Source organism: Aquarana catesbeiana, linkage group LG02 (assembly GCF_042186555.1).
Source record: "Aquarana catesbeiana isolate 2022-GZ linkage group LG02, ASM4218655v1, whole genome shotgun sequence".
In the NCBI taxonomy this organism is placed as follows: Eukaryota; Metazoa; Chordata; class Amphibia; order Anura; family Ranidae; genus Aquarana; species Aquarana catesbeiana.
Genome location: NC_133325.1, coordinates 685743377 through 685764753, shown reverse-complemented (window position 1 = coordinate 685764753; position 21377 = coordinate 685743377). Strand labels below are relative to the sequence as shown.

Genomic DNA, 21377 nt, shown 5'->3' with positions numbered 1-21377 from the left:
CACGCAAGCTCGTCAGGACGGGGGGTTTTAAACTTTTTTTTTTTATTTTTTATTATTTATTTTACATGATTTTATTTATTTTTACACAGTTTAAAAAAAAAAATGTGTCACTTTTATTCCTATTACAAGCAGGGGCGGATCCAGAGTCTAGTGTCGGGAGGGGCACTGCCAGAAAATACGTTTTTTGGGGGGCAATTTATCAGGGAAATTTCGGAGCTTCAATCATCATGGCACCATGGTTATTATAGTGTCAGGATGTTTGAAACACATTACTTCTATTATTACATTGTTATAGAAAATGAAATAGTTCAACTCACCATAATGCAGAATCAGTGGGAGCCCCGAGTGGGTCACTTGCCACATCGCCTGCCACCAGATGCAGATTATCACTTGCCAGATTATCACTTGCCACGTCACCTGCCACACGTTGCAATTTGTCCACTATCACCTGCCACACATTGCTGATTCTCCACTTGCCACGTCACCTGCCATAAGTTGTGGATTGTCACTTGCCATGTCACCTGTCACACATTGCGGATTGTTCACTTGCCACGTCACCTGCCACAAGTTGCGGATTGTCCACTTGCCACGTCACCTGCCACAAGCTGCGGATTGTCACTTGCCATGTGTTGCAAATTGTCCACTATCACCTGCCACACATTGCTGATTGTCCACTTGCCACGTCACCTGCCACAAGTTGTGGATTGTCACTTGCCACGTCACCTGTCACACATTGCGGATTGTCCACTTGCCACGTCACCTGCCACAAGTTGTGGATTGTCACTTGCCACGTCACCTGTCACACATTGCGGATTGTTCACTTGCCACACATTGCGGATTGTCCACTTGCCACATCACCTGCCACAAGTTGCAGATAGTTACTTTCCTGCTAAGGTGGGGAATGGGGATTGTCAATTCCTGCATCCCAGTCTGAGTCAGGCAGCAGAGAGATGATGTAATCTCTCTGCTGCCTGCACAGTGAGTGAGGGCAGAACTGCCAGAATGCAGGGCGGGCGCCGGGCGGTGAGAGATGATGTCATCTCTCTGCTCCGCCACCCACTGATTGGCCAGTCCATCCTCCTCCCTGCCGAGCCACCCAGCAGCTTCCCGTCCAGCCCCCCTCTCAGTGTGATTGTACGAGCGCCGTACCTGCACTTGCACTTACATGACTGTTTAGCCAACAGCTTCGTCTAACCTGTCACAGTCAAGGCGAGTCCGACGTGACTCGCTGACGTCACTCGTTGCTAGACGCCAGGCGGCCCTGGCGTTAGCAACGAGTGCAGGGAAGAGGCTCCACCCACCTCCTCCTCCTCCTGGTATCCTGCCATGTCAGTGCGAGTCTCTCTCTCGGCGCCGCTGATCGGCTGATGTGAGAGAGAGACTCGGGTAGAGGCAGCGGCATTGGCACTGGCATCAAGACATGTCAGTGCTACTATTTCGGGGGGGAGCAATTGCCCTGTTGCCCCCCCCCCGGATCCGCCCCTGATTACAAGGAATGTAAACATCCCTTGTAATAGAAAAAAGCATGACAGGACCTCTTAAATATGAGATCTGGGGTCAAAAAGACCTCAGATCTCATATTTACACTAAAATGCAATAAAAAAAAGTCATTTAAAAAAATGACATTGAAAAAAATGTGCTTTTAAGACGTATGGGCGGAAGTGACGTTTTGACATCGCTTCCGCCCAGCAGTGTGATGGAGACTAGCGGGCGCCATCTTAGCCTCACTAGTCTCCAGGCACAGCACAGGGAAGGACGCGATCGCCTCCGCCGCTACCGACGGCCCCTCTCCCACCACCGATAAAAGTGATCTCGCGGTGAATCCGCCGCAGAGACCACTTTTATCTTATAGCCATACGCCGCACGAAAACGGGGATACCGGGGTTATGGCAGCTAGCTGCTGCCATAACAACGATATCCACCGCCAAAGTTTGGACGTACATCGGCGTGCGGCGGTCGGCAAGTGGTTAACACCAAAGCAGCTGAAACTGATTAACAACCCCCTCTGCTACTTAACCAGATCAATATCCCAGGAGTTTTATTGATGTGATGCTATACTCTGATTAGAAAGTGTTCCTTTAATTTTTTTCAGCAGTGTATTTAGCTAATTGAACCTGAAAGCGCAATTAGGCTTCATATTCCAGTGTATACATTTTTTTGATATTCCCCTTCTTTTTTATTCCCATGCTGCTTTTTTCTATTGCCTGAAGGGAAGAAAAACACCCGATGTGACGATTGTGTTCTCAGTCCCATTATATACAGAGATTTTCCAGCTCATGGGATAACAATCTTAGTGCCAGCAGACTGAGATTGATCATAGCTGCCTTCACACATTTTAACAGAAACATGCACCATTGCCACATTCAGACATGAATGTGCAGAATGTAAAATACTGTAGCCTTCACAGAGGAAAGGGTTCTTTAATTTATGGTTAGAGCATTTAGAGATTCCACTTTACAATTTAAAAATATTATTTTAATAAAAGAAAAAAAAAACAGATGCAAGAAAATATTTATAGGAAAAAGATATTACAAAATACACAATAAGAGTAAAAGAAACGGAAATAAAAGTGAACAGTACTTTCAAAGATTACCTGTTCTTTCGTGCAGAGTGAGCTGTCAGCTGCCAATTCCTGCCGCTTTTCAGGGACCCTCTAGATAAGGGTGTCACTGAGCCAACCCCTATTCAAAAGAGGAGAGTTGGATGTAGAAGTACTGAAGTTTGATTATAATTCGGTGGACAAACCTTTAACCCTTTCGCTGCCAGAGCCATTTTGGTGTTTTTGAACATGTAGAAAAAATCATGATCGACAGGAGACACTCACATGAGTACAGACCAATGGACTGCGCACCCCATAAAGATGCATAAAAAAATGAAAGAAGAACCCCCTGACGGGGCTTTAAAGCAGCCAATAAAAAACAAAATGAATGGTCAAAACGTAATTTTATTAGTATAAAAAGATAATGAAAAACAAATGAATAAATTCTGACCTATAGAGCCAGGACATGAACTGGATTACAATATTAAATAAGCAAAAATAGAATAAAAAACACACACAGCGGACGGTGCCCGTTGTTGGGAACAATGTGCAATACAATGTATTATTGACCACAAGATCATAGATATTGGAATCCTGATGCGTTTCGACCCTGTTTGGGTCTTCTTCAGAGGATAATTGTTAACTGTGGGAATATAAGCATGTGTCAAACCAAATATAAAACTCAGCAATGACAAGCTTGCATATGTAACACAGCATATCTACCAAGATTGTATAATTACCAATCACAAGGTTTCCGATAGTTCAAAGTGTTCATGACGAAAAACGGGTATAGTCACTCCTATGTCTTCTGTCTCCCCAATAACCGGTACGTTCCTCAGGAAGCAGATGGTAGACCAACACATGCCTTACGAGGGATCACGCATATATAACCTCCCACAAATATGTGGGGGAGGAAGAGTAGGAAGGCGAACAGCGAAGGCATACACTGCACCCAGGGTGGAGTGACGGTGATGCTAAAATCAAATTAAAAGCAGGAAATAAATGATTTTCCTAGATAAATGATGGTTCCCTTAATACAGAACAGTTTGTTGATATTGGAGTGTGAATGCAAAGGCATGCAGGGGAGCAGAGGTATAGCAAAGATAGAGAGAGGAACGTAAAGGGAGGGGGAGGGGGAAAGGGGGGAAAAAAGAAGTGGGGGGGGAATGGGGGGGGGGGAAATGGGGGAGGAAAGACTAAATAAGGCAGGTGAAGGCAAAGAAGTGGAAAAGAAAAGTGAAATAAGTGAGAGGGTGACATGGTAAAACAGACAAACACCAGATCCCCTGCAACCCCTACAGAGGCATAAAGTAACGATGTTAGAGATGTTAGTACTAGCCATGCACCAGTGTAAACAAACAATATACAAGGTGAAGAAGACCAGCCTAGGCTGGAAAGAGAGAAAAAGAAAACAAGAAAGAAGAAAAAGAAAAAGGGGGGTGAAAGTGATGCAGTGTTAGGGTAGAAAAAGAAGTGAATGAAAGTGAAGTGATAGGATGCAGTTATGTAAGTAAGACCCTACAGCAACAACCACCCACAGGATATTGTGAAATGAAATCAAACAAAACAAAGTGAAACAAAAACAAAACCAAAAAGTGCAAGGTGTATAGTGAAATGAAGGGGTGCATGAGGTGACAGCAATGCTTGTTACCTAGTACTATGGACTGGAAAAGCTTGAATTAATTAGTCCGGTTCTGAAACATATAATGTCAGCATTAGACATCAATTGGATACAAGAGGGGGTATAATGATACAGTGCTCCTAATGGCGGTGGTCTACACCACACCTGAGGGAAGGCAATTCCAAACATTTCAAAAGTACTTACCACTCAATATGAGCGGTGGTTGTGTGCCTGCATATGCCAGGGTGAGGAGAGGATCAATGAGCCTCCCCTGTGCCTGGACTGCTTTATAGGGAAGTGCTAGTTAATTGACTCGTCAGGTGTGGGTGCCTCGCCGCTCCCCTCCCCTCTCCCCACCCACCCACCCATTAAGGGGAAGAGCAACACAGAAGTGTGCTCACTGCGTGCCCCCGGCATTCCGGAAGAGCGATTGCTCTCGGGTCCCCCGTCGCTTCCGCCGCAACCGACGTGACGTCACGTGCACACGCACCAGGTCACGCACGCATGCGCACGGGGTCTAGAAGGGATCCGGGATGCCGCTGGCAGGCAAGAAGCGCCCAACCCAGGTGCTGACACCTAGTGGGCGCATTATAGAGACGCAGGGCCCAAGCGTCTCCTCTCTTGTCCTGCCAGGAAGGCATGTGTGGCGTAGCTCCGCCCCCTAAAGGAGAACACAACCCCTCAAGGGGAGACAAAAGTATATACAGGAGGAAGAAAGAACAAGATGGTTATAAGTAATATTCAAAAACGTCCACACCTGCCATCGTCAAAACATCAACTGGGCATCTTGTGTGGGATATACTAGGTCCTTATTGGCCTTAATGATATACACCGTATTGCACAATATTACAATCGCATTTGAGGAAATTAATAAACTGCAATAACACAGATCATTATAATGTTAAGTAGAAAATAGAAAAAACAGACATAAGAGAACTTTAAATCAAATAATGGAAGAACTGTAAACTGTTTTTCCAGGGCTGTATCGTATAGAGAGTGGGAGGATTGGACAAAGACAAATACCCGCTTTTATACATTATGCTTCGAACGGGAGAGTATGTCCCACTATCATGGATATTCCGAATGTTAGTGGTCAGTTTGTTGGTTATACAGTGGCCCAACCACAGGTAAACCATGAGATGAAAAAACATGGTTTCTCCTGTTGGGGAATTAACGCCAATATTAAAGGGAATTTTGGTGAAAAGAGAAAGGAAAAAGAAAAAGAAAAAATATGTACATGTATAAATATGTATACGCGCATATACACATACGCATACACATCCATACATATATAGTGGTAATGTGATCCCTAACACACATAAGGACAGTAACCTAGGAGATTGGAAATGAAAAATTCCTTCTAGTTGGTTTATTGTGTCTTACCAGAGGAGAACCCCTGAAGGAAGGGAGCGAACGAAATGGATTCATTGAGGCCTGGTGGGGAGGTGGCCTGTAACTGGAATATCCATCTCTGCTCTTTCTGTAGCAGAGACTTATTCCAATCGCCACCTCTGGTTGGAATATGCATTCTGCATAGGGCCACAAAAGTGACTCTTGGGGTCCTATAATTGTGTGTTGAGATCACATGTCTCCCAATGGGGAGGTATGGATTCCCCACTTGCATACTGTATACATGTTGGGAAATACGCTTCCAAAATTCCTGCCTGGTCTTTCCCACATAGTAGGCGCCACATTCGCATTCCATGAGATATACTACTCCCCGTGTATGGCAGTTCACAAATTGTGTAGGAGTAAATGTATTTCCATTGGGAAGAACAAAGGTTTTGTCTTTTTTGATAAATGAACAATATGAACAGTGTCCACAGGGGAAGGAGCCCACTACGGAGCAGTGTTTTAGTCTCCTATTCTCATTGGTGTATTCGCTCTGGACAAGCTTATCTCGTAGTGATATAGCTCTTCTATAGGTTATGGTAGGATGCGTATGGACAAACTCACGCAGTTTGGGATCATCCGTGAGGATACTCCAATGACGTTTGATAATTTTATTAATAGCTCTGTGTTGTCGCGAATAGCGCATAATGATACGGGTCATATTGCCCTCAAGGCTCTTAGGGGGATTTGATTTAAATAGCAGCTGGGATCTAGATTGACCTATGGCTTGGTTGTATGCCTTCTTAAGACAAGAGCGACTGTATCCCCTTGCTAGCAGTCGGCTTTGACAAAACCTTTGTTCTTCCCAGTGGAAATACATTTACTCCTACACAATTTGTGAACTGCCATACACAGGGAGTAGTATATCTCATGGAATGCGAATGTGGCGCCTACTATGTGGAAAAGACCAGGCAGGAATTTTGGAAGCGTATTTCCCAACATGTATACAGTATGCAAGTGGGGAATCCATACCTCCCCATTGGGAGACATGTGATCTCAACACACATTTATAGGACCCCAAGAGTCACTTTTGTGGCCCTATGCAGAATGCATATTCCAACCAGAGGTGGCGATTGGAATAAGTCTCTGCTACAGAAAGAGCAGAGATGGATATTCCAGTTACAGGCCACCTCCCCACCAGGCCTCAATGAATCCATTTCGTTCGCTTCCTTCCTTCAGGGGTTCTCCTCTGGTAAGACACAATGAACCAACTAGAAGGAATTTTTCATTTCCAATCTCCTAGGTTACTGTCCTTATGTGTGTTAGGGATCACATTACCACTATATATGTATGGATGTGTATGCGTATGTGTATATGCGCGTATACATATTTATATATGTATATATTTTTTCTTTTTCTTTTTCCTTTCTCTTTTCACCAAAATTCCCTTTAATATTAGCGTTAATTCCCCAACAGGAGAAACCATGTTTTTTCATCTCATGGTTTACCCGTGGTTGGGCTATTGTATAACCAACAAACTGACCACTAACATTCGCAATATCCATGATAGTGGGACATACTCTCCCGTTCGAAGCATAATGTATAAAAGCAGGTATTTGTCTTTGTCCAATCCTCCCACTCTCTATACGATACAGCCCTAGAAAAACAGTTTACAGTTCTTCCATTATTTGATTTAAAGTTCTCTTATGTCTGTTTTTTCTATTTTCTACTTAACATTATAATGATCTGTGTTATTGCAGTTTATGTAATTTCCTCAAATGCGATTGTAATATTGTGCAATACGGTGTATATCATTAAGGCCAATAAGGACCTAGTATATCCCATACAAGATGCCCAGTTGATGTTTTGACGATGGCAGGTGTGGACGTTTTTGAATATTACTTATAACCATCTTGTTCTTTCTTCCTCCTGTATATACTTTTGTCTCCCCTTGAGGGGTTGTGTTCTCCTTTAGGGGGCGGAGCTACGCCACACATGCCTTCCTGACAAGAGGGGAGACGCTTGGGCCCTGCGTCTCTATAATGCGCCCACTAGGTGTCAGCACCTGGGTTGGGCGCTTCTTGCCTGCCAGCGGCATCCCGGATCCCTTCTAGACCCCGTGCGCACGCACGCGCGACCTGGTGCGCGTGACGTCACGTCGGTTGCGGCGGAAGCGACGGGGGACCCCAGAGCAATCGCTCTTCCGGAACGTCGGGGGGGTCACGCAGTGAGCACACTTCTGTGTTGCTCTTCCCCTTAATGGGTGGGTGGGGAGAGGGGAGGGGAGCGGCGAGGCACCCGCACCTGACGAGTCAATTAACTAGCACTTCCCTATAAAGCAGTCCAGGCACAGGGGAGGCTCATTGATCCTCTCCTCACCCTGGCATATGCAGGCACACAACCACCGCTCATATTGAGTGGTAAGTACTTTTGAAATGTTTGGAATTGGAGCACTGTATCATTATACCCCCTCTTGTATCCAATTGATGTCTGATGCTGACATTATATGTTTCAGAACCGGACTAATTAATTCAAGCTTTCCCGGTCCATAGTACTAGGTAACAAGCACTGCTGTCACCTCATGCACCCCTTCATTTCACTATACACCTTGCACTTTTTGGTTTTGTTTTTGTTTCACTTTGTTTTGTTTGATTTCATTTCACAATATCCTGTGGGTGGTTGTTGCTGTAGGGTCTTACTTACATAACTGCGTCCTATCACTTCACTTTCATTCACTTCTTTTTCTACCCTATCACTGCATCACTTTCACCCCCTTTTTTCTTTTTCTTTTTCTTTTTTCTTTCTTGTTTTCTTTTTCTTTTTTTCCAGCCTAGGCTGGTCTTCTTCACCTTGTATATTGGTTTTTTACACTGGTGCATGTACTAACATCTCTAACATCGTTACTTTATGCCTCTATAGGGGTTGCAGGGGATCTGGTGTTTGTCTGTTTCACCATGTCACCCTCTCACTTATTTCACTTTTCTTTTCCACTTCTTTGCCTTCACCTACCTTATTTAGTCTTTCCTCCCCCATTTCCTTCTCCCCCCCCCCCCCATTCCCTCCCCCCCCACTTCTTTTTTCCCCCCTTTCCCCCTCCCCCTCCCTTTACGTTCCTCTCTCTATCTTTGCTATACCTCTGCTCCCCTGCATGCCCTTGCATTCACACTCCAATATCAACAAACTGTTCTGTATTAAGGGAACTATCATTTATCTAGGAAAATCATTTATTTCCTGCTTTTAATTTGATTTTAGCATCACCGTCACTCCACCCTGGGTGCAGTGTATGCCTTCGCTGTTCGCCTTCCTACTCTTCCTCCCCCACGTGTTTGTGGGGGGTTATATATGCGTGATCCCTCATAAGGCATGTGTTGGTCTACCATCTGCTTCCTGAGGAGCTGACCGGTTATTGGGGAGACAGAAGACACAGGAGTGACTATACCTGTTTTTCGTCATGAACACTTTGAACTATCGGAAACCTTGTGATTGGTAATTATACAATCTTGGTAGATATGCTGTGTTACATATGCAAGCTTGTCATTGCTGAGTTTTATATTTGGTTTGACACATGCTTATATTCCCACAGTTAACAATTATCCTCTGAAGAAGACCCAAACAGGGTCAAAACGCGTCAGGATTCCAATATCTATGATCTTGTGGTAGAAAAAATCATTTTAGGCCTAAAGATTGGGTAAAAACTCTAAACATTATATATTTTCAGAGAGCAGAGTCAGAGGTAGTTCTAATGTTTTATGTCACATAATATTTACACAACAGTTTATTAAGCGCAACATTTTAACACAAAATATATTACAGTTAATTTTGGGGCACAAAAACACAAAATATTATCACATTTCTGGTAAAATATGCATATATGAGGTTGTGCCGAGTAAAAAGATACCCAATATGCTAAGTTTTAAATTTGCACATGCTTGCAAAACGATGATGAACTTTAGTATCCTATATTTTGCATAGGTGATGTTTAAAAGCCCCTACAGGTCATTAGTTTAGAGTAAGGCTGGCCATACATGGTCAAATCTCGAAAGAATTTTCTTTTGAAAATCAGAAAATTTGTGCGTTTTGTGATCCGATGGTGCCACCATTGATTTTGAAATTCGGCCAACCAAGCCATCAATTTTACCTCATGTTGCTACAGAAAAGAATTTTCGTGGCTGCGAATCTTCTTTTTTTTTTTTGCGGGAATTTTCTTTTCTTGCACATGCGCATTTCTTTTTCGATTACATTTCTCGCACAATTCTCCCATCATTGATTAGAAAATCATTTGTTTTTCAAAAATTTTACAACATGTCCAACTACTCAAATTTGATTACCGTACGAAAAACAGCTGTTGCTGCAGCCCACCAATGGTGCGAAATACGAAAGAAAATTCTTAGATAAGATTTTCGAAAGAAAATTCTTTCATGGCCAGGTGGGTCCAATTTTTACTTTACCACCTGGTCTCCAAAATTGGGGGCTCTTCTAAATATGAACTTGGGCCATTAAGGTAGAACTCCACCCAAATCTCTGTCCATACATAAAATATACCAGTACTTATTGAAATATTCTCAATTTCCTTGTACTGGTAGTGAAAGTTAGATATGAAACCCCATTGGTATTGGTCAGTAGATGACTGAACATCCTTTCTAATTAGACATTGGGTTCTAGCTATATTGGCTACCTCATTAATTGTTTTATCCAAGACATCCCATCTATATCCCTTTTGTACAAATTTCTCTTTTAATACATTCACTTGTATGTAGAAGTCTTCTTCTTTGGTGCAGTTACGTCTCACTCTAAGCATCTGTCCCTTCGGGATATTTTTAATCCATTCCGGGTGATGGCCACTCTTGATAGATAAATAGCTGTTGCGATCCCTTGGTTTATGGAATTTATCTCCCATCTGAATAACAATGACAATAATATTGTATTGGATCACCAAATAAGTGAAAAAACCGTTCATTTTCTGGACATTACTATTGAAAAGAATATGAATGAACTAAGTATTAGGGTTTATTTTAAACCAACGGATTGCAACAGTTATTTATCTTTCAATAATAGCCATCACCCGGCATGGATTAAAAATATCCCGGAAATTGAGACTATTTTCAATAAGTACTGGTATATTTTATGTATGGACAGAGATTTGGGTGGAGTTCTACCTGACCGTCCCAAGTTTATATATAGAAGAGCCCCCAATTTTTGAGACAAGGTGGTAAAGAAAATATTGGACCCACTTGGCCATTAAAAATTGATTTTAAGGGATTTTTTGCATGTAGAAAGTGCAATGTTATAACCCTATGAAGGTAAATGTTTAGTTGCCAAGCATGAGAGTGCGAGGCATCTGTAATTGGTGAGTGTGTTTCTTAGGGGGAGCGGAAGCACATTTACACGCGGTGTGGAGAAAGATTTGGATTATCACAATCCTTATAGGGGCATATTTGAAGTCACAAAGATAAAATTGGGACTGTTTAAATCACTAACTTTATTTTACAGTCACTGTTGATACAGTGACTAACACTTGTCACTGGGTGTTATTTTACAGTATTTATTGCATTATTTACAGTACTCTGATACCAGTGCCACTATTTACTTTTAGGTAGAGGGTAAATACATTGTTTAGACATCCAACATTATTTGGGTAGACCAGGGGGGCCCAACCAGTGACCCGTGGAGCCCTCTGATGTGGCCGTAGGCCTCCTGCTCTGGGATGGCAGATACCAAGCCCATTTTGCTGGTCGCTGATCCGCCATCCCAGAGCATCAGTTTTGTTAATGAAACCAGCAGTAGAGGAAGCAAGCGGCTGCGGAGCAGAGCTGCATAAGTTGATGCTTCCTGTATAGCGCCAACTCCTGTCACAGGCAGAGTGATACCAAATGCACGCTGACTGGGACAGCAACAGCCGGTGATACCTGAAAGGAATACTGTTATTAAAGGTAAGCTTATTACTAAAATCACATTCTATATATGGGCACATCTGTTCTGCAGTGATTACTGGGTTGCTTTCAAACTGATACGCAGGTGCAGAGCAGTGCACCTGCGGGTTACCTGCATCGAGCCATAGACTTCTGTTATTACCTGCGGATTTGATGCGCTTTCAGAAAGTGCACCACACTTGCAGGATATAATAGACATCTATGGCAAAGTGCAGCTAAACCGCAGGAAAGCCACAGGTGCACTGCGCTGCATCCGTGGTGTGGGTAAACTACAATGAGAAAACAGCCTTAGGCCCCTTTCACACAATCGGTTCAACCCATTTGGACCTTCTGTTCCCCTCTATGGAGATGTAATCGGACTTAATTGGAAATCCTTTGAGGATTTGAAGACCCTACTAACTACTGTTTTTACAATCCAAACTAATCTGCTTGATTCAATTTGATCTGTCTTAATCTGACTCATTTAGCAGCGTTAATTGAGTTGTGTCTCTCGACTCTACCTGCCCTGACACTCATGATTGAAATCTAATTGTCGATCACTGACTTTGAGGGTGGCGCTGTGTTCCATACAAATTCCCATTCTTCTTACTCCGTTTGAGTTAGTCAGACCTCAGTGACCCCTGCTACAATTTATTATACAATTAAAGTTGCTGCAGCCCAGTGTGTAGCGATTAATTTTTTTTTATGACTGATTTTCCGGAGTGTAAAGAGCCATGTAAGCCCGGGTTTACACTATACTGGGCTGCGGATCGCACAGGAGAGCTGTGTGTCCCTGTTCCCCATTTCAGGGACGAATCAGGGCTGATTCTATGCCTGAATTTGCCCCTGAAACGGAGCCAAAGACGTACAGCGTTTTTGTGCAGTGCGCTCCGCAGCCGCCCCGGAGATATGTGAACCGGCTCCATAGGGAGCCAGTCACATTCTCCTACTATGCGAATTAGATGTTGGGAAACGCACATCTAATTCGCATAGGTGTGAACCCGGGCTGAAGAACCTGTCTGCTGAAAAAAACTATATGCAAGTCAAGAAGCAACAGTTAGAACAGGACATGGAACAAATGACTGGTTTGAAGAAAATTGAGAAAGGAGTGCGGCAAGGATGTATATTGTCACCCTACTTATATAACTTATATGCAGAGTACATCTTGCGAAATGCCAGGATTGACGAATCACAAGCACGAGAAATATCAACAACTTGAGATATGCAGACGATACCACACTAATGGCAGAAAGTGAAGAAGAACTAAAGAGTCTCACAATGAAGGTGAAAGAGGAGAGAGGAAAAGCTGGCCTGAAATTAAACATTAAGAAAACTAAGATTATGTGCATCACTCCTTGGCAAATAGGGGAAGAAATGGAAGCAGTGACAGATTTTATCTTCCTAGGCGCCAAGATCACAGCAGACGATGACTGTAGCCACGAAATTAAAAGACGTTTGCTTCTTGGGAGGAAAACAATGGCAAACCAAGACAACATTATAACAAGCAGAGACATCACCCTACTGACAAAGTGCCGTATAGTCAAAGCTATGGTATTCCCAGTAGTAACCTATGGCTGTGAAAGTTAGACCATAAGGAAGACTGAACGCCAAAGAATTGATGCTTTTGAACTATGGTGTTGGAGAAGACTCCTGAAAGTCCCTTGGACGGGAAGAAGATCAAACCAGTCAATCTTGAAGGAAATCAGCTTTGAGTATTCACTGGAAGGACAGATCCTGAAGCTGAAACTCAAATACTTTGGCCACCTAATGCGAAGAGAGGACTCCTTGGAAAAGCCTCTGATGCTGGAAAACATGGAAGGAAAAAGGAGAACCGGACAACAGAAAACAAGATGGATAGATAGCATCATTGAAACAATCAACATCAAGTTAACCAAGCTCGGGGATGCAGTGGAGGCAAAAAAGCCTGGCGCACTATGGTCCATGAGGTCATGAAGAGTCAGACATGACTTAATGACTAAACTACTGAACAACAAAAACAAAGAGCCATACCAAAACACGGGCATTTTACAGTGAAACTTGAGATGGGCCACTCACTTTGAGCAATATCTTCTCATGGCACCATTCAGCACTGTTGCTTGATAATTGGCTGCTCTGGTCCCCTTTGTAACCCTCATGTTGCAAATGTGCTGTCTGAAACCCAAAGAAGCATCATATTGTCTGAGACAGGCTTGATTTTCTGTTACAGGTCCAAAAACTCAGGCACATGCTCATGATAGGCTGCTTGGTAAACTTAGCTTACAGAGACAAAAATCCCAACTACTAGGGCAAAGCCCTGCATTTGGCAAAATAGCAGCTACTGCAATGGCATATGAGGCTTCCAAAAATGCAATTAATAAGTTAATGAGTTAAGTTTATTCCAAAAATATTAAAGAGTAAAAGACATATATCAAAATGTATTAAATTATAAAAACACACAGTGCTTACTTCACCATAACACAAAACACAAAAGTGCATATAAAAACAACGTACACCAAATAAACGTCCGGTGTGTCTAAAAAGTTTGGTGAATGGTATCAGAAAAAAAAAACAGAAGATACAAACAAATTACTTATAATGGCTTTCAAAATAATCTCCATCCTTCACTACACACGTTTTGTCACTGTTCATAAATCTTCTGGAAACTGTCAGCAAAGGCCTCTTTAGGAATCGATCGCAGAATTGTTGCCACACATTCTTGGATTGCCGCCATGTCTGAAAAACATGCGCCTTTCATGACGTTCTTTAGGCGGACAAACAGAAAGAAGTCCACAGGCGCCAAATCAGGGAGTACAGTGCATGATCGAGAACAGGTATACTGCTCCGAGCCAAGAATTGATGCACAGGTCTCATCCCTTGTAACGATGTTTCACAGAAAGGATGGATCCTGGTCACGCATGGTAATTAAATCTTCAGAGGTTTTCATCCATTTTGCTTTGTGTCTGTCTGTTAGTTTGTGCCGCAGAAACTGGGAATAGATCTTTAGCTTACCCAAATCTTCGCGGACGATGGTGCGCAACCGTGTTTTTGCTAATGCCCAATTCCTCCGCCATCAGTTGTATAGTCAGTTGCTGATCTCGTGCCAGCATTTGTCTCACTCGCTTGAACATGGGGTGGGGTTTTGCTTTTTGACAGCTAACCCGAGCGTGGCTCATCCAAAGTTGTTTTCCTCCCTTTGCGAAAGCATTTGAACCAGTCGTAAACACATTTTCTGCTCATGGCTTCCATTCTATTCACTTGCACCAACATTTCATGCAACTCCGTCGTCGCTTTCCCCAATTTGTAGCAAAATTTGATGTTCACTCGTTGCTTTATTGCACTGTGACCCTACCTCTCACACTGACTATGTTCGACTGCCCGCAGGGGGTTTACCCTGATGGTCATGTGTACTCCATGCAAGGTGGCACTTCTCGACGTGTCTCTGGATAGCCATGTGCACCTGGTCCATATGGTTATTGAGATATCGGAAACCATTCACCAAACTCGCTCATCCATGTCTTTATGGACCTTGTTTGTGCACTGGTGAACAGTCATGTTGGAACAGGAAGGGGCCGTCCCCAAACTGTTCCCACAAAATTTGGGAGCACGAAATTGTCCAAAATGTCTTGTTATGCTGACGCCTTAAGAGTTCCCTTCACTGGAACTAAGGGGCCAAGCTCAACCCCTGAAAAACAACCCCCCACCATAATCCCCCTCCACCAAATGATTCAGACCAGTGCACAAAGCAAGGTCCATAAAGACCTGATTGAGTGCGTTAGGTGTGGAGGAACTTGACTGGCCTGCACCACAACCCGACAGCAGTGTTAATTTCATCAACTAAAACATTTAATCGACTAAATGAATATTATTTTAGTCGACTAAAATACCACTAAAACTAAAACAACTGAAATGACTAAAATATGACTAAATGGCGGCACAGTGGTGTAGTGGGTAGCACTCTCACCTAGTAGTAAAAAGGGTCGCTGGTTCGAATCCCAACCACGACACTACCTGCCTGGAGTTTGCATGTTCTCCCTGTGCCTGCGTGGGTTTCCTCCGGGTACTCGGGTTTCCTCCCACACTCCAAAGACATGCTGGTAGGTTAATTGGCTTTTGTCCAAAAGTTGGCCCTAGTATATGAAAGTGAGTTTGGGGACCTTGGATTGTGGGCTCCTTGAGGGTAGGGATCGTGAGTGTGCGATGTATGTGTGGAGTGATGCGTAAATTGACGCCGCTATATGGGTACCTTAAATAAATAGGGATAATTGTAGACACGCACACACACTCAGGTTGAACTGGATGGACTGGTGTCTTTATTCAACCTTACTAACTATGTAACTAAAACTAAAATGTCATTTTAGTCAGAAGACTAAAATGGGACTAAAACTAAAATGCCATTGTATTCAAAAGACTAATGCCCCGTACACACGGTCGGCTTTTCCGATGGAAAATGTCCGATCGGAGCGTGTTGTCAGAAATTCCGACCATGTGTGGGCTCCATCGGACATTTTCCATCGGATTTTCCGACACACAAAGTTTGAGAGCAGGCTATAAAATTTTCCGACAACAAAATCCGATCGCGTCAATTCCGACCGCGTGTGGCCTGTTCCGACGCACAAAGTGCCACGCATGCTCAGAAGAAATTCCGAGACGGAACAGCTCGATCTGGTAAACTTAGAGTTCGCAATGTATACAATACTTTCATCACGGTGCAATGTTAAAAATGGTTTAATACAGCGCACTCTCTTCTTCTTTATAATGTGAGAAGAATAAAGTAGTTTTGCTGCTCATATTCACACAGACTTCTCACAAACTTCTTTCTTTATTATTTATTGGGATTCCCTCAATATGTTTTGATTTGTCACATCTGACAAAAATATTTTTTTATTTTGTTTTTTTTTTAAAGGCATTTTTTTTTTTTTTTTTTTTTTTTAGGTTTGTATTTTTTCCAAGGCTGATCTTTGTTTTATTTTATTTGTAGTTTTACTCCAGAATATTTTTGTGTGTGTTTTATGTGCCAAGTTACTACAACACCATTGATATCTTATATTATTTAATCTCAAGGAGATTGTTTGGTGTTGGTGTCCCTTGTTAATTTCACATTGTACTTTAGAAATGTACCTGCCTCCTCACAAACAAACTGTCCTTTTTGAAGTAAAACACACATAGGAGAGTATAATTGAAACCAAAAATCCTTTATTAAGGGCTCAGAACCAAACAAAGAGGGAGTCAACGCTGGAGAAACAGCAGAAATTAGCGAAGCCTTGGACCCCCAGGGCAGACGTCAATTCTTTAACATCAAAATTGGTGGCCTGAGGAGTCCATATGTAAGGGAGTGCAGTCTGGTCCAGAAGTCCCAGAGATCCGGAAAGCAGCAGATGACATCTGTGTCCCCAGGCTGTGGTACCACAAGAGGCTGCATCTTTTGCCAGACCAGACTGGACCCAGGGTCATCACTTTCTGGTCTTCTTTCCAGGCTTCCTTCCCGGCTGTGGCTCTGCTGTTGGAGATGTGGCAGGAGGAGGAGTAGGACCTGGAGGAGGAGGAGGACAAGTAGGACCTGGAGGAGGAGGAGGAGAAGTACAAGGACCTGGAGGAGGAGGACCATGTGTGAGGTCACAAATGTGGGTAGCAGATGTTATTTGGCCCCTCAACCCCTTATTGAGAGCTTCCAACATTAAGGACTTACACATGAGTTGTTGGCCCTCCTCCATCCGCTGCATTTTACAGGCAATTATGCCAGCAAAGTCCTCCTCCACAGTGTGGGGTGCTCCCAGGGCCTCTGTAGCCTTCCAAAAGAGACCTATGGCAGCCTCCTCTAGGGTACTCCTCTTCCTGCCACTTTCTCTTTGCGGGTGTAGGGGAGGGACCTGCATATCAGGCAGCCTGCTCGGCCCGGCCACCTCCTGGCTGAGACTTCCCTGTGTATGAAAAAGGGACATGGTTTTAGTTTTTGCATCATCAATCACAAACATAAATTAGTACTCCAAACTAACATCTAGTAAACATCATTGATTGGACAACCTGAACTACCGTATTTATCGGCATATAAAACACGCACAGGCGTATAACACGCGCATTCATTTTAAGAGGGAAGTTTCAGGAAAAAAATGAAATTTTAAATAAGGAACTTTGAAGCAAAATAAGGGTCAGTGCGCATCTGCAGCCTCACCGTTGCCATCAATGCATCCCAATCAATGCCCATCTGCAGCCTCACCATTGCCATCAATGCAGCAGCCTCACCATTGCCATCAATGCAGCAGCCTTACCACTGCCATCAATGCAGCAGCCTCACCATTGCCATCAATGCAGCCTGATTGATGCCCATCTGTAGCCTAGAGGGGACCGGGGGGTCGGGGGGCGGGGCGAGCGCTGACAGATTACATACAGTGAGAATCTCCTATGATAGAGAGAACACTGGTCCAATGGGGGCCCAGGAGATGGGACTTCCTATTACAGAGGGTGCCAAGTAAACAGGAGATTCTCACTGTATGTAATTTGACAGCGCTCGTCCCGCCCCCCTCCCTGTCCCCTCCGAGGCAGCTAAAATTGAAGTATCGGCGTATAACACGCACACGCTATTTGCGTCTGGTTTTCAGGGTGAAAAAGTGAGTGTTATACTCCAATAAATACAGCATTTAGAGGAATGCTATACCTGGCTCAAGCTGGGCTCCTCCACATGTTGCTGCCTGGAAGGCCCAGGTTGGGCGTCAGAAGCCTCAGCTGGGGGGGAAGGAAGCGTGGAAGGAAGACTGGAGAGTGATGACCTGGGTTCAGTCTGACCTGCCAGAAAATGCAGTCTGTCATAGTACCACATCCTGGGGACATAGATGTCATCTGCTGCTCCGGATCTCTGCGAATCCTGGACCTTCTTGTGCTCCCTTAGATAAGTGCTCCTCAGGCCACCAATTAGAATCTTCAAATAGGTGGTGTCTGCCGTGGGGATCACCTGCTTCACTATTTCCAGCAATTGATCCAGTGCTGCCTTCCTCTTTGTTTGGTTCTTATAATGTTAGTGGTTTATCTGCCACAGACAAGGCAGCTCCCTGAACATGTCAATGAAGATTGCCATAAAGTCGATATCGTTCAAGATATCCATTTTCACTGCAAGACACAACACAAGACAAACCCTAATGTCAGGCAAAACTCTCCTAATCTAGTTACAATATAGGCCTCAATCTAGAAGCAGTATAGGCCCAAGTTTGTCTCTTACCTTTCGTTATCACGATCGGCGCCTCCGATACTCCTTCCTCCGCTCACAGATCGTACGTACTACGCACGCGTGTCACGCTTTATACACACTGCGCATGTGTGTAACTCCGCCCGCCCCTGACGTTCTTTCTAGTCTATTCCCCGCCCCTTTTCGTTCAGCGCAGTGGGTGAAGAGCACATGGCGAAGTCAGAGCAGGTGCGTGCTAATTATAGCAACGAGGAGGAGGAGAGCCCGGATCCGGAAACGTCCCGATCCAGAAGGAGACAATTTAAGGCCTCAAATATGTCCTTTGGGGAGATGTTGGAGATGGTCAACATCCTGAAGAAGGCCGACTATGATGGAAAGTATGGACCTTACCCCAACCCCAATATCAGAAAGGCCAAGATCATGGCGAAAGTGGTCAAAAGTCTGCACTGGAATTTCGGGGTATGACGATCGAAAGATCAGCTCAGGAAGCGGTGGTCGGACCTGAAATTAAGAGAGCCCGAGCAGTACAGAAAGATCCGGAGAGTGCTGCAAAAAAGTAAGTAGTTGCGCTGTGTTCCTATTCTTTTTGTCTTTATTACATTCGTGCTGCTCCATGTGCTTTTCTTAAGTGTTGTACAGTTTAAAATGGCAACTTTCATGTTCATGGGCCCATTATTCGTTCGTATCAAACATTTTTCTTTCGGCCTATAAAACACCATTGTTTAGGCCATATGCATTTGCCCACATTTTTTAGGGCCTACTTGTATGAAAAATATTTGTTTGTGTAGATGGGTTTGTGCCTAGAATGAAATGCAAACTAGTATCTGTGTAAGGAGAGGACACTCAGCAGCTGTTTTCACATCTGGACGCTGGAGCACTAGTGTGGGACACCAGAACACCATTTTTATTAGGGGGGCCACACAGGTGCTCCAGTGGATACTATAGGGGGGTCTCCATCTGTGAAACTTGTACAAGACAGGTAAAATCTTGAAGCTTGACAACGGACAATAAAAATGCTACATCTTGGAACTCTGCCAAAATAGACAATTGTACCCCACTTCCAAGCAATGTTTCATCTTTATATTTCGGCCATCAAATATCTGTGTGCTAATTATACCATTTTTGTTTTACATAGGGGAGAAAAGACTCGAAGGACACCCCTCATCCGAGGAGACCACAGATCCCCCACCTCGGGAAGAAGGGGAAATACCCCCAACCCAAGAAGAGCAGGAGGAGGAAGAAGACGTGGTGGAAATTGGCACCACAACAGGTCAGTGTCTGCGACCACAGACTCAGGTAAAGGTGATCGTGATGTTGTGGATCCAGGGCATTTCACCTCTGAAAGTGCACAGATCCTGATTAGGGAGATCATGGGGTGTAATTTAGCTTTGGAAAACATCAAGAAAAACATCAATGATGTTATTCAAAAAAATAATAACTTCATTGATGTTTTGGGGAGAGTTTAAAACCCTTCCAAATCACTTTGTTTTTTTGTACGCTACAATGTTAAAAATGTTTTAGCGATTTTTAGAAAAGCCAAATTTTGAGGATGCACACAGTGTGCCAACATGTGCTATCTGCCATCAATTTGAGATCAATGGACACGTTTTGGGTATGCAACACCTTCCTCAATAATAAAGTAGCTGAGAGGAAGGGGTTGCTACCCCAAAACACGTCCCTTGATCCCCCCGTGATGGCAGCTAGCACATGTTGACATTCGTAAACTGGTGTGCATCTTCAAAATTTGGCTTTTCCTGGGGTGACTTCACCCCATCTGAATGCAATATCAAACACAGTTCCTAAATACTCATGTCTGATATTGCCTTCAAGTTTTACCATATGTGAACTTTGTAAGTTCAAGATTTGTGTCTTTCTTGTTGGTTTTACACATGCCTGTTTTATCTTAAATGGACATTTCTATTTTTGATAATGCCGCCCCAAAAATTGTTATACAACAAACATGTTGGTTTGTTTTAAAAAACCTTTTCTAAATGCACATGTGATTGTGCAGGTATTAAAAAGATTGTTAATCAAGAATGTGTGGATTATTGTCTCAACGCTAATTTTGTGGTGATGTAATTGCTGCTTTCTGTGACAATGGGTGTTATTTCCTAAGGGCAAATTCACTTTGCACTACAAGTGCAGTTTCTGTGCATTTTCAAGTGCACTTGTAGTGCAAAGTGTATTTGCCTTTGTGCTTTGTATAAGATTACACAATCACGCCAGTTTCAGGACTCACCACATTTCGGTCAGGTTCAGCTAAAACAAACACAAGCAGTAAATGTCACCAAAGATTTGCTTAATTTTTGTTTTATTTGATCAAGGTTTCACAAATTGTTTGGCATATTGATGGCCCCCCTACCCGCAAAGAACTCAAGGTATCTTAGCCGGACATCACGGGCACTCAGGGAGGGCAAGCCAGGACGGCCACTTTCAAGCGCCGTCAGGGTTGTTTTATTTATAATTCTGGCCTCAGGCCCAACTGAGCCAGCATAGTTGGCAGAATGTTGCCGTAAAAAGTTATGTAGAACACAGCCAGCCAGGATTATATGATTCAGTTTATACTCCGCCATATGGATGGGTGTAAGAAATAGGCGGAACCGGCTGGCCATGATTCCAAATGTGTTCTCTACCACTCTTCTGGCTCTGGCCAGCCGGTAATTAAAAACCCTCTGTTCTGGGGTGAGGGTCCTCATCGGGAACGGCCGCATAAGATGGTCCCCCAGCACAAATGCTTCATCCGCAACGAAGACGAATGGGAGTCCTTCCACATTCTCCTCTGGAGGTGGCAAGTCCAAGCTGCCATTCTGGAGACGCCTG

The 21377-nt window shown here is 43.7% G+C and overlaps 2 long non-coding RNA genes across 7 annotated transcripts in view; one reads left to right on the top strand and one right to left on the bottom strand.

The window, feature by feature from the left end:
* Nucleotides 1-21377, bottom strand: part of LOC141129033 (uncharacterized) — a 98135-nt gene that overhangs the window by 54572 nt on the left and 22186 nt on the right. Inside the window, exon 2 of the long non-coding RNA XR_012241762.1 lies at nt 2594-2681. This is a non-coding gene — a long non-coding RNA (uncharacterized lncRNA). The remainder of the gene's footprint in view (nt 1-2593; nt 2682-21377) is intronic.
* Nucleotides 7650-21377, top strand: part of LOC141129032 (uncharacterized) — a 58412-nt gene continuing 44684 nt past the window's right edge. For 2 of the 6 annotated variants that reach the window (XR_012241761.1, XR_012241758.1), the window contains exons 1-3: nt 7650-7912; nt 8008-8050; nt 8745-8978. This is a non-coding gene — a long non-coding RNA (uncharacterized lncRNA). The remainder of the gene's footprint in view (nt 7913-8007; nt 8051-8744; nt 8979-21377) is intronic. The other 4 variants (XR_012241759.1, XR_012241756.1, XR_012241757.1 and 1 more) reach the window with 3 other exon arrangements.